At 37.9% G+C, this 13,504-nt stretch overlaps 1 protein-coding gene across 1 annotated transcript in view; it reads left to right on the plus strand.

Moving 5' to 3' along the window:
• The window catches only part of MLIP (muscular LMNA interacting protein), a gene marked incomplete at its 5' end in the record, with an annotated part of 108,496 nt that overhangs the window by 30,878 nt on the left and 64,114 nt on the right, over positions 1-13,504 (plus strand). The window lies entirely within an intron of this gene.

Here is a 13,504-nt window from a genome sequence, read left to right on the forward strand (position 1 = left end):
AAAATGCATGTAATTTATGACCTTTCCTTTAAAAGTTAGAGAATGAGAATTTCCGAGAAGAGAGCTGGTCCTGCAGGCACATCCCTCTTGCGGCTCTCTTGAGTGCCTGCCCTCTCCCACTGGCCTGTAGTCTCTGCTGTAATCAAAACCTCAGCTGGATAATGTTGGCAAGACTTAGCTCCTAATCACTTATTTTCCTGAGGAAACAGTCATTGTCAGTAGGAACAGAAAATCTAACACCATTAAAAAAGACAGGACTTGACAGAAATAGTACAGCAATGCCCTTTTCTTGAAAACTAAATTAAGCCAATTTTAAAATAACCCAAAATTTTAGTAGGAAATGTGCATAAATGCAATGACATTCAATTGCCAATACATTGCTGTTAAGGTGTTTAATACATGACTTACAGTATTAGGGCTTTTAATTTTTTTGCTTTTTAGTTCAAGACTAGGTATGCTTCTGTATTATGTAAACCTGTGAAGCTGTTCAGAAGACATTGATTATGAAGCTTTCAGATTGCATGATTCCCTGTGCATACAGATGTTAGAGGTTTATTAAAAATGCTTGTGATTTCATAATATTGTTCACAGGACTTACATAATCTCTGGGATAAAAAATCCTAGCAGGAGTTATTTGCTGAAACACAAAAAGGAGTTTTATTAAGTTCAAATCTGTTTGTTACTTGTAAATCTCCTAACTCGTGAAAACATTGGATGAAGAAATAATACATGAGTTACAGGGTCTTTCCTATTGAATTTAAATTTAAGATATATATTTGGTGTCTGTTTGAATGATCTCTGCTAGTTGAAATTAAACTTTGACTAATGTCTCAAAACAACAAAACTGATAACCAAAACCTTTCAAGTTTTTAAACTTTTGTGTTAGTGTCCTAATTTATATAATTTGGATTGCCATCTTCGTTTCCACCTGAAATACATTTTTCAGGACATGGATGAAAAATAGAAAGCAATCTCTGTTGGTAGCAAATTGTGGATATATAATATTATTTTCTGGAGTTTTGAAGTTAACTCTAACTGAAAGTTGAGTGTCTTTTTGAAATAATATACATTGTTACAATTGGGAGCATGCTGATAAATGATACTGCTTTGTTACTAGTAATGACAGAAATAATATTTAATTAGCATCCAAATGTATTTCTTCCCTTTTCAAAGCTAAGGCCAAGTTCAGAAATCACATCCATTTTCAATCAGTTTTCAAAATTCAACATATTGCAAGTAATGGTCTAAAGAATGGTCTGAAGTGATTAAAAAAAATCAGCATTTCTTCTGAAGCTTTGCAGGACTCTCCTCAATCCAGACATTTTAAAACATTTCAGTAAGCAAGAAACATTCTCCCTGAATCTGGCAGCTCTGCTCTTAGGGGGCTGCAGAGTCATCTGCCACTGAGGCAAAAGGAGCAAAGGTCCCTTTGAAAGGCTACAGAATTTTGGAGGATAAAACTTACAATTTGAAAGCGTGCATCTTTAGCGAATTAAAAAACCTTGACTTAAAAAGATTCTTAACATAATCAAAATGCTAAACTGCTGGACAGGAGGAGAGAAAAAATACCTCCAATGTTGTGTATGTTAGTTAGTAACCAGTTCTCCCTTGTGATGAAGGTAGCTTAAGGATCTATATGGAATATATTGGAATTACTGTAAGTGTCAGCTTTGATTATGTCAAATTTATTTTGGGGTATACAGGAAATATGGGCCTTCAAATATTTTAAGGTAATAAAAATGTTTATAAAATCTCTGCAATTTTAGTTCTGTCAATAAACTAAAGCAACTGCTTCATTAATCTGTGACCTACTCCAGTTGCTTAGAATAAAGATGCAACATAAAAGTACAAACATGCAGGAATCAAGTACTGAATCTACATTCATTGCTTCTCCATGCAAAAGTATTTTCTATTGCATTATCACCCGTATTCTTATATTGGAAACTTCTGAAGAAAATCTTGGTAGGAAGTAGATGAAGATGTACAGATTTTTGTTCAAAGTATCTATAGAAGTAGTGTTATTTATGCATTTTCAGCTGAAAGTCTGAAGTATTCTTTATAACATTGACAGGGTCCACTTGGATTTGGAAGGGTCTTCTTCAGAGGCCTGACATTCACGGCGTACTTGGTCTAGAAGCCAAACCTAAATTTACTGTTTATTTACTTTTCTAGAATTCTGCTTGAGATGTTGTAAACTCTGTTTGCCCTAACTTAAACGTAGATTTCAAACTGGAAATGGAGAGGAGAATGCCTGAGAGAAACCCAGATGATAAAAGATTAGTAAGGACAACATAAAAAGAGGAAGGAAAGAATCACTCGTCAATAGATATGTTAATTGACACTGAAATAGCAGACCAGGAGCATAGGACTAGAAGGAAGGAAAACCTGATTTTGAAAGTAACCAACAAAATTTATATCTCTGTAGTGGCAGGACTATGACCTGCATGGCAAAACCAGAACTTGACTTAGGTAAATATGGCCATTTGAATGGGATAGTCATAGTTCTGAAGAGCTGCTTGGCTGGCTTAAATGGTAGCTTTGATAAATGCCACATGTCATCCTTAGGTACAGAAACCGGAGAGCTGATAGTTGCCCTAAGATAAGGCTGGCACATATTATTATAGTTATGTCTGTTACCTTCACCAAAACTCATCAAATAATGTCACGTGGATGTAGAATATCTGGGAATATATGGCAATGAAGTTGCAGTCACCCATGGACTGTCAAAACATTTTAGTATAGACAAGGTTATAGGCACTTACTCAGGGCTGCACAGAAAGCCTAAGGCAAAGTATAGATTGCAATTTGCAGGCAGTCCAGATTTGTTGGTTAAAGAAATTATGCTTGTTCTTGGTACAAAATGTACAGTCTGCTGTGGTGGAAAATCTGCTCCTATTCGTTCTCCTACACTCTAAAATATCTGAGGAATGGTACATAACTGTATTTAGCTGAACGATTATGCCAGAGTACAAAACTCGAAATGTTTAGTGTTGGTTTTTTTTTTTTTTAATGAGAAAATTCAAGTTTGTAAAATGACAATTCTTCACACAAACGCTTTTGTTGGAAAAAATAAAATGACATAATTGGAACAAATGTAGCTATTCTCCAAATAGATAAAATTGCATGAAAATGACCCTGGTGCTGTTAACAATATGGTATTCTTGACATCTGGGAAAGCTCAAGCTGAATGTTTAAAGACAGCTGCTTTTTAATGGTTAGCACAGAGAAGAAAACAAGATCCTAACTTTATCATCCTGCCCTCCTGTGAACATGCAGAAGAAGCCAACAGCCCTTCAGCTTTACCTTTTTGTTTGTTAGTATCTGAGTGCCAGAATAATTACTCTTTGTAGCCAGCATTCTTCTGAGCCCACACAGACCTACTCAGAAAATAGCTTGTTGAAAGGACCTCTGAAAATCCTTGCTGAGATGGGGAAAATATGACCTCTTCTTCTGTTTTATTGTGCACATTTCTTCACTGTTTTTTGTTTATCTCCCAACTGTGCTCTACATGCTACGGACAGCAGCCTGGGGAAAGAGACATCCCAATTATCAACCCACTGAGTTTTATTAGCAGAGGACAGGTAAGAATGCTTGTAGACGGGATCGTATTGATTATTTGTTAAATCCCTTGTGCAGATGACTGTAAAGGGTGGTGCAGCTCCTGATGGGAAACCTGTTCTTTGTTGTACAGGATGAAATAATCCATTTCTCAATGATTAAATACCAACTGCTTCCTCCTGTGGTTGGATAAAAAGCTGAAAATTTAGTGCCTGATATTTCCAAAATACTCTTTGTGTCCCTAAGGTACTGACAAGAGAATTCTGTTCTTTTCCTTAAGAGAAGGAGCTGAGGGAGTGGGGTAGCTGGTCTTATAAGACTTTCACTGCTGTCTGCTGGAATGACAGCAGAAAAAAATGATAGCAGATAAACTGGAAGTCCTCAGTCTGGTCATAAAAGAGTGGATAAAGACTAAAGTTCTAATTTGCACTTCGTGAAACCCATGAAAGCATATATATATTATTTTTTTTTAAATACCTTTTTCTGATTCTTCAAAGAACTGACAAATCCAGATGTCAGGTGGCTTTTTGGATCTTGAAAATTGTATTTGAGAGTATGTAATCATCAATTTGTGGGATACCTCTAAAATGTGAAAGATGTGCAATTATCTGTCATTGATATGTGGGTGCCAGGTGCATAGTGTTTGAAAATTTAAGCTGTACAGCTCTGTGTGTTTGTTCATATCCTTTGGATCCCTGCTTCAAAAATATAGCTCCTTAGCAAGACATATGCCCAGATACAAGATGTAACATTTTGGGAAAAGATGTGTCTATTTAAAATGTTATGCTCAGACATTTAAAAGAAATAAAACCAAAAGCTTTATAATAATAATGGAAGAGTCTGAACACATGAGACAACTTGGTAGAATCTGTGCTGCCAAGAACAAATCACATCAACCTTTTTTTCCCCCTGTCAGATCAATTATTTTAAAATGAAAAGTTGCTTCTCAATTAATCCAAATGTCCAAAATTTTTTAACATTCACATTTTAGAGTTTTCAAAATCTTTTTTTTTAAAACTAACTTGATAAAGTTATATTAAAAAAATAAGCATACATTTAATATTGTTTAGCTGACAACAGACAGAAGTAATAAAAGATGGAAATGAGAGGAAAAGGAAACTTTTAGGGAACCAGAAAAGCTCAAAATGAATGAGGAGACAGCTGCCAGTGGAGAGTATATGCATATGGTACCTACAGGATGTGCGTGAATAAGAACGTGCTTTTTGGTGTTTCAGTGAAAACAGATGAAAACAGATGTTTGTATCTTGGGGCAGCAGGTAATGACAGAAGCTGTTAACCCGGGACAGAGAGAACGGGCACATTCAAGTCACCCAGAGACAGTTGAATTCTCTGGATAGGAAGAGACCTCCTGGTGTTTAAAACAGTTTTGTATCTTCTCCTGGAAAGTGGTGCTTTACTTTACTGAAAATGAGAAAGAATTTGAGGCTGAACCTGTGGTCCTTGAGGTTTGAAGAGAGTTTTTTTAGAGCAAGCACTACAATACCAGGTGACTGTGATATAGAGGGTCATGGTTGTTAATTTCTTGCTGTCATATTTGGATGATAGGGTTGTTCACACTGTGTATTGAAGTGTTTGATATAGAGTTATACCTGGGCAAACACAGAGACACCACCAGTGCTGTTGTGTACACCGAAATACTGCTGAAGCACTCTTGCCAACAGCAGGTTCGCAGTGAAACACTGAGATCCCTGACATTCAGCACATCCTCCTCAGAGTCCACGAGGGATTCCACACACAACTATTACCCTGGAGCCGTTTTAAAACATAACTCAGCTGCTAAAGTGAGGCTGTACCAGTCCTCCTTCAGCTGTGTGAAAACAATACAGGAAGGAGGTTCTTCAAAAATGAGCAGAAAAATTGCACAAGTGGGAAATACTCAATCTCATCTGCTGTGTCCAAATCACTACCAAGCCTCCGGAGTGTGGTGAAAGACCAGATACCTTGTGCAACTTATGCGGGCTAGAGAAAAACACACAGAGACACACAAAAATTTGCAGTTAATCTAATTGAAGTATTAGCAGTCTAATCACAGAGTTATAATGTTGTTATTTCCCTTTTCCCTGAAAGAGGGCCAAGTCAGAAGAGGCACTCATCACAAACAATATTTATGAGAACACTTTTTATTAGCCAAACTATCATCATTAATAGAATAAGGCTGTTCTTATTAACAGTGGAAAACTATTCACACAGTGCATCTGATTACTCATGCAGGTCTTTTGTACACTCATGAAATAACTCACAGGTACCCAGCTGGAGCCACATCTGGGAGGACAATCCTTTGTGCAGAAAGCAGAAAGTTTTACTGTTGTGCCTTTGACTTCTAGGCGAGTGATCAGAAGGTTATGTTAGTGACCTCATGTTTCTTTGGATGTATAATCCCACAGTCTTTGCCCCAGTATAGCAGCTACAGCCTTCTTGGATGGGGTTCAGCTTGTTCACTGCTGATCCCAGTGTGTCCTGGTGGCCTTGGCAGATTGGGCTGACTTTTGGTATTCTGAATAATTTCTTGTGTATTCAACTGGACTGCTAATCTCCTGAGTTTATCAGTTTAGACAGAACTTTCATGCACTACCTCTCATACTTACCCTCTCTTCAACCTCCTGGGTTTTTTTAGCACCTCTTGCATTGTACTGTTCACACAAATGCACGCTAATTCACATGTACATGGGGCTTATATGATGATTACTAGTCCAGCTACAGTGATACTCACACTTAAAGTCCAAATGGTCCAATTATTACAGCTCATTCTCAATAATTATACCGTTTATTTTTTTCTATGCATTGTGACAAAAACTGCCAGCATCTTCAGTTGTTTGGAGGGAGGTGTATGATGTTAATGGTGGGGCTTACTTCCCCTTCACTTTTAGCCCACTTAAAGTTCTTTTGCTACATTTGCTAAAAGTTCACTTGTTCTTTTTTGATGTGCCAGCAAATTCTATGTTATATATCCCAATTCTATGGTGTTTGATATGTTTTACATGTGCTGGATACTGATGCTATGCTTCTTCTGTTATCCTTAATACCAGCACCAAAATTGCATTCCTGTAGTGAGTAATAACTGATTCTTAATTGTTTGTCCTTGTAGCTCTAGGCCTCCTATCCTATACTTCCAATTTCAAGGCTTCTGCTGTTACCTTGTACTTGTGGAGACATTTATTAAGATTCCCTAGTTTTATTCAACAGCCTTCAAGTTACGGTTTCCTGATAACATGACATATGTTTTATTAGCACATATATATCATTTTTCTGGACTCACTCAATAGTTAGTTCACTGTACAAAAGCAAGGGTCCATTAGAAGATGCATGCAGGGGTATATACAGACACAGATATGATGATGGGCACCATCTGCTACCAAACTGTATTGCTTGCAACACTATCACTGGTATGTTACCAAACTTGCTTTGCAGTGCATCTTTGAAAGGAGAACTCCTTTGAAAGGAAAACTGCTCATCTGTGGTGGCAGCACCCCCTGGGCTTGATGCCCCTGTGGTGGTGAGGGCAGGACTGGCAGTGCCCAGTGTTGTGATGGGGGTATCTCACCACAGGTGAGCCTCAGCTCCGTGGAGAGGGAGCTGGCCTGGCCAAAATCCCTCTGGCCCTCAACCACTCAGACATCTTAAGAAACCAAAGGACAAGTGGCTGTGTGCTGCTATAAAATTGAAGCTTCTTGTTAGCTTCCTCCCTAAGACCAGTCTCTCAGCTCTGACATGTAAGCAGGGATTTATTTCTATTCCCAGTGCCTGATTTGAAAATTACAAATTACATCTGCTTACTGATAGGTGCAGCTTTTGGGAAAAGAAAATAAGGGGAATTATGTCATACACCTTAATGAGACTGTGCTCCAAGACTGCTGTAAGGACAACAGCAGCGTTCTGGGACTCTGTTGCAGGGCTAACATTACAAGAAATTTTTACAGGAAAAAATAATAATTTAATTTAGGTTAACTTTCAATTTCTAACTGAATAACTGAGATGGAGTTATTCAAAAAAGGACTGAAAAGTTTGAGTCTGTTGTGTCTTTCTGTTGTTATACTAATGTGACTAAGCAAGCTGCAGCCTTTTTGTTTGGTGGAAGTATCACGGCGTTGTATAAGCATATGTTATGTGTGAATGTCTGTATATACACTAGTATGGATACTTTACATATGAACTCATAAGTCCTATGACCTTGTAAGGACCTAAGCTTAGATGAAGGCATTTTTATGTATCTAAAGACATTGGACTTGGTCTGTAGTCTCCCATTTCCCAGGGAGTCTTCTGATTGCTAATGTATTTGATAAGCTGTCTGTGTGTATGCTAGCCAGCAAGAGTTTTAAAAAAAATTTTCTTTTCCAGTCAGCTTTCAAACTTTTTCAGTCTACTTTTGCCAGTCCTTGACTGCTTTCTGTGCAAGAGCAGATGACAAGCCTGGCCATGCTACAAAAAACCTGTGCAAAATCAGAGGCAATATTTCTGAGGCATTTCTGATTGATCCAAGCAGTATAATGAATGCCTGACAGACAGAAGTGGCGATTGTCTGGAGGCAGCATAGCTGTGGGACTGCCTACCTGGAGGTTTGTGCATGGCTGATGGGCTAGAGCAGCTTGGGATGTTTTTACCTTAGAAGATGTTGCTTCCTAGGAGGTTTAGGAGACTGGAGCAAATAAGGGCTTTAAGGATGTCAGTGATCCTAAAATATTATTTAGAGACCCAGGTTATTTTAGGGTGTTATGGCTATTTATGGCTATTTAGTAAAACTACATATAATTAGATCAATTAAATGTAACTGGCAAGGTATTTTACTCCTTTATGGAGGATGAAATTAAATCATCTTTGCTTACTTTTCACTATGCTTAGCTGCATATGTGTAGACCAGTATGAAAGGGTTGTTACAGTTGTATAAAGCCTGGGTTGAAGAGCTAATTAAAATTATTGTTGAAAAGAAACACTTCAACTGAATGAGCTCTTTCGTTTTGAGTAATAGACTACAATTTTATACAGTTATTCATTTGCTCTTTCAAGTGTTTTACACAGGTTAATTTTCAAAAGATATTTGTCTGCATGTGCATTTTTGTGTGTGCTGCTGTACTGAAAGAAGCAAAAGTGATTTTCTGAAGGTGATGCAATGGACACATCACAGAGCCAGGGAAATGGCTTGGGGAAGTTTCTGGACCACTGCTGTCAGTGGGAATTTTGACATGAACTTCAGCTACTCTGTAATTTCATGCTAGACTTTTCAAGTAGATTTAGGTTTTTCCCCTGAAGTTTCACAGATAAAAAATTGGTATTCAGATGATCATCTGCTGGTGTTTGTAAAAGGTTTTAGATAAGACAGTGCTCATATTACACAATCATCAGCTAATCCATATTAGATTACTGTGCTTGCTATGAGAAGGCAGGATATTAATATATCCTGGTGATTCCTACATCTTATTCACTGATTATTTTGTCAATAGTAGAGTAGCCTTTTTCTCTGTCTTGAGGAGGAGAAAATGCCTCTTCTGTGGGTTCAGTTTGTGCTGAATGGAGAAGAAGTTTAGGGAGAAGTTACACAACCCAGGCCATGTTTTTGGATAGCCCCTCTGCCTCGGTTAGTGGTTTTAGCTTGCTCTGTGTGCCAGAGCTATATTTATCATGCAGGAATTGTGGGCATGTGAACCTGTGCTCTGACCTAAACATGTCAGTCAACATGTTTCTATCTCATGATGTACACGCTTGTTATTTTGCTATTATTTATTCATTCATATATTTCATTTTCTGTCCTTTATCTAAATAAATAAACAGTCTCAAAAGAAAGTATTTGATACTTCAGGAGTGTGGTTTTCTCAGGGTGTCGTTTTATTAACAAAATTACTTACATTAGCAAATCAGGGGAAGAAGTGGTAACGTGAACCAGCATATTCAATTTCACTTTATCAATCTGTATTCCAGAAGGAGATCCTGGGAAGCAATCGCCAACAATGGGACCTCAATTTAAATTACAAAATAGGCAGTATGCTGAATGCATATAGAGCATGTGAGAGATTAAATAGAAGTGTTCATTTGTCTTCATAAGGTAACTGAGACAATAAAAACGTGCTCTACAAGTAAGGCCTGTAGAAGCTGTGGTAATGAAAACAATAATTAATATAATTTAAGTTACTGTCCCCAGGGCAGTTGTAAATTGATGGTGTTATGCAACAAACGTGTTTGTAAATTGATGGCATAGGAAGTTGTGGAAGTCATCCAGCATAAATTTCTCCTTTTGAAGCTATTCGGCAATGCATTGTGCAAAAGCCTATAGCCCCCAATAGATATTCAAAGGTTATTTATATTAAACTCTATAATTTATATTCTTCAAATAACTAAGTAACGTGAAAGGATGCAATTAAAAACAATCAATTATTTCATTGTGCATAAAGCTGATTACATAATACAAACCAGAATTCATTAGTATTAACTGGAATAGATGTCACATATGGTATTTTTCTGCCACTGTAACTCTATTGATTCAAATGAATTACAGCAGCAGGGAATGTATGGCATTGAATTCCTTCTGTGGTTACCATTGGGTGTCAAGAAAAGATGGTAATCTGCAAGAAAGTTTCATATATATATTTATATATTTGAATTTTAAGGTTATTTCTCTGTTACTTACCTCTATATGTCATACATTAATAGATGTAATTTAATGCTGGAAGTCCACCCTGTTCATTTCTTTCATTTCTTCAAGGATAGAAACATCAGTCAGAGGATGTAGTAAATGAGATGAGTACATGAAAAAAGATGCAATGTTTCACATTGTCCAATTAAAATTTAAATTTTAAAATGTCAAAATCTTTTAACCAAGATTTTGTAATCTGTAAAACGAAAACAACCACTTAAAGGGTATTTTGAAACAAGAGGTTTTTTATCTTTTGTTTTCCCCAGTGGAAAAATTTAGATTTTCTGACCATTCTTGTGAAATTTGTTCATTGTCTAGGTTCTTGTGGTGCAGCCTGGATTACATGACCAGATTTATCTGCTAGGAGTTCCCATTTAACACTTGCTATGAGTGAATCTACGTGGGGCATATTTCTCCACACTGTCCCATGCAGTATCTGAAAACTTACAACTTTCTGAAATCCATCAATTTTATTTGCTGGTTTATACTTTCTAAACTCCAGGGAAAATAAAATATACTAGGGCAATGTAAAAAATGCCATGCTTTAATGGTATCTTCCACTTCAAAAAATATTCTAGCTTGCATACCTTTATATGTGTTTTCCAGTCCTAGTTTCAGCTTGCAAGCATTTTTGATGGTTATTTCCACAATGTTTTTAGGCTAAATGCAGCAAGTTTTTCTTCATGTATTCTTTAATTTTTCCACCAAATGAATAAAATTGGAAGTGCAGGATGAGACATGGTACAGAATCAGGTGCTGGCAAGATCTCCCCATTGCTATGCAACTGTCTGGAACCTCATAACATGTTTTTTTTTTGTTTACATTACCCTGTTACAAATATGCAGATAAAATACTGGAAGTTTAGCAATAGCAGCACATTTGACTGGAATTTTCTGTTAACCTGTGTGTGTGGGGGCTTGTTACTTGCACTCTTTTTCTTTCTCTTCCTTTTTCTTTTGTAAGGAATATTTTGTGCTGTGACACAAAAATGTTCACTGGTACAAAACAACAACTGATGTCAAGTGTCAAACAAGCATGACAGGTGGGTGAGGTAGAGGGGGAAAATGTTATTAAAGACAACCGAGGTAGCCAGAGTTACAAATTGCATTTCCTAATGAGAGAGAGATGGTGAAAGCACAGCTGCAGACCTGCAGGAAAGCAGCTGGTTCCAGTGGAGACCCAGGTGCTGTGTGAGACTCTAATGGACAGTGTCAGCTGTACAGACATCACTAATGCCTGTAAGATGGGTGGTCCTGCCTGTGTGCAGGTGATCCTGTGTCTTGAAGAGCACCTTTGGGCACAGCAGGTGCTCAGGTGGAGGCTGCAGCCCTGGCTGTGTTGTAGGGACTGGTGGCTGCTTGCTAATGACTATGTCCTTGAGTACTGATGTTACTCTGCTGACCTGTACTAGGAGCAATGACTACGTGCTTAATATGCCAGCTGTTGATATTTTAAAATTGTGTTGCTGCTTTATAAAAAGTGGTGAGCAGATTCAGGTACCTCAGCTGCTGAGAGAACGGCAGAGCTGTGTTCTTTCTCCCACACGCAAAATAACATCCCGGGCTCTCAGCATGGTGGGGCAGTTTGCAACCAGCCTTTTGCTACTGATTCAGGCATTGCATGCTCGGGTGCTTGGCCACTTGTGTGAAGACGAAGGGGTGAAAGTGGAAGACTACCTTGTCCCTGCATCTTTGCAGTACAAACCTCTAACTGGGTAGCAGGCCTGAAGTGTCACATAACCTACCCATCTGAGTTTGTGAATATAAGGGCCCGATTTCAGAACTGAGATGGCTGCCGTTTATTCAGATTTTTCACTTTCAAACATCAAACCACATCCTTCTTGCAGAATTAGAGATGGGCACATGGAAACGTGTTCAGGGTGTGTCTGAGAAAGCAGTGTTCTCCTAAACTGTAGAGAAAAGAGCAGTTCGCGGTATTTGTATAAATAACCTGCCTCTGTTTTGCTCAAGCCCTTCAGGAAACAGCTGTCAGTGGAAGTAACTAATATTTGCTTACATTTTTTAAAAACTGGGAATCTGCGTCTATAATTTTTAGTGTTCTAGCCACGAGAAGACCAAGTCATGTGAATGTATTCCATAATCCCACTCTGTTCCATAATTGCTGTTTACTTATGGGTGCAAATTACAGAGAAGCATAACGAGACTCATAGCTCTCCAATTTGTTTCACTTTAAACAAGTAAGCCAAAAAAGAGTCAAAGCAATGTTCCTGTTTTCCTCTGTGATTCAACACATTTCAAGGTTCTGCGTATTAGAGTTCATTGAAAACATAGTTAACTGCCATAAGCTTTAAAACAGATGATAACACAAGGGGAAATCTATACATTCCATAGTTTTGAATCAGAAAGATGGATTTTCTACAATGAGTAGCGGGAAAGTCAGGATATTGTGTTGAGTCGTTTGGGATGTGGTTCCCCCTATTTATCTTGCCAAGGCCTTTGGAGTTTGTTGCCCTGATAGTTGGCAAAGCAACTGAGAGTTTCACCATGGTCTGGACTTCTTTTTCCTGTCCACTATATCCTGTGAAGGGGATAGAAACGACAGGAGACCACTGTCATAAAACTGAACATCTAGGTGAGATTGTTTTCTCTTAGTGTCTCCTGTGCTTTCAGGCCCTACATACACAGTCCTGGCAAGAATACAACGTAGGGAGGGAGAAATGAGAAGACAGACACAGAATTAGCTGGTATATGTGGCTGAATGGTTCAAAGAATCAGAATTCCTCCCAGATGTTTTTTAGAATCATCTGCATTTGCATTAGACAATGTAAACATGTTTTTCTTTCTTTTTGCAGAGCAGAGGTTATTCAAATCTAAGTTGTTTAGCAAATACTCTAGGGCAGGGGTGTCAAACTCACTTTCACCAGGGGCCACATCAGCCTCATGGTGACGTAGGATAGTTACATTTATACAGTCCCCAAATTACATTCTACTCCTACATTTATGTATTTATACAGTCCTAAAATTACATTTGGCCCTTTGAAAGCAACTGTGAGGCTGATGTGGCCCCAGTGAAAATGAGTTTGACACCTCTGCTCTAGCGGCTGTATTATGTCCAAATACAGCAGTACAATTACATTGTTGTTCTACTAAAGCGGCGTTAAAGATAAAAGCAGCCTTGTAGTGAATTGAGTATGGTTTTCTGTTTCTGGTATGGAAAATGGAAAGAACAACAAATTATTTAACAAATTTTACCCTGTCTGCTGTGCCATGCCATTAGAATATATAGGATGATGACAGGTATAATCAAGGCAATATTCTGAATCTTAAAGAAAACCTTAATATA

Source organism: Nesoenas mayeri (genome assembly GCF_963082525.1).
Source record: "Nesoenas mayeri genome assembly, chromosome: 3".
In the NCBI taxonomy this organism is placed as follows: Eukaryota; Metazoa; Chordata; class Aves; order Columbiformes; family Columbidae; genus Nesoenas; species Nesoenas mayeri.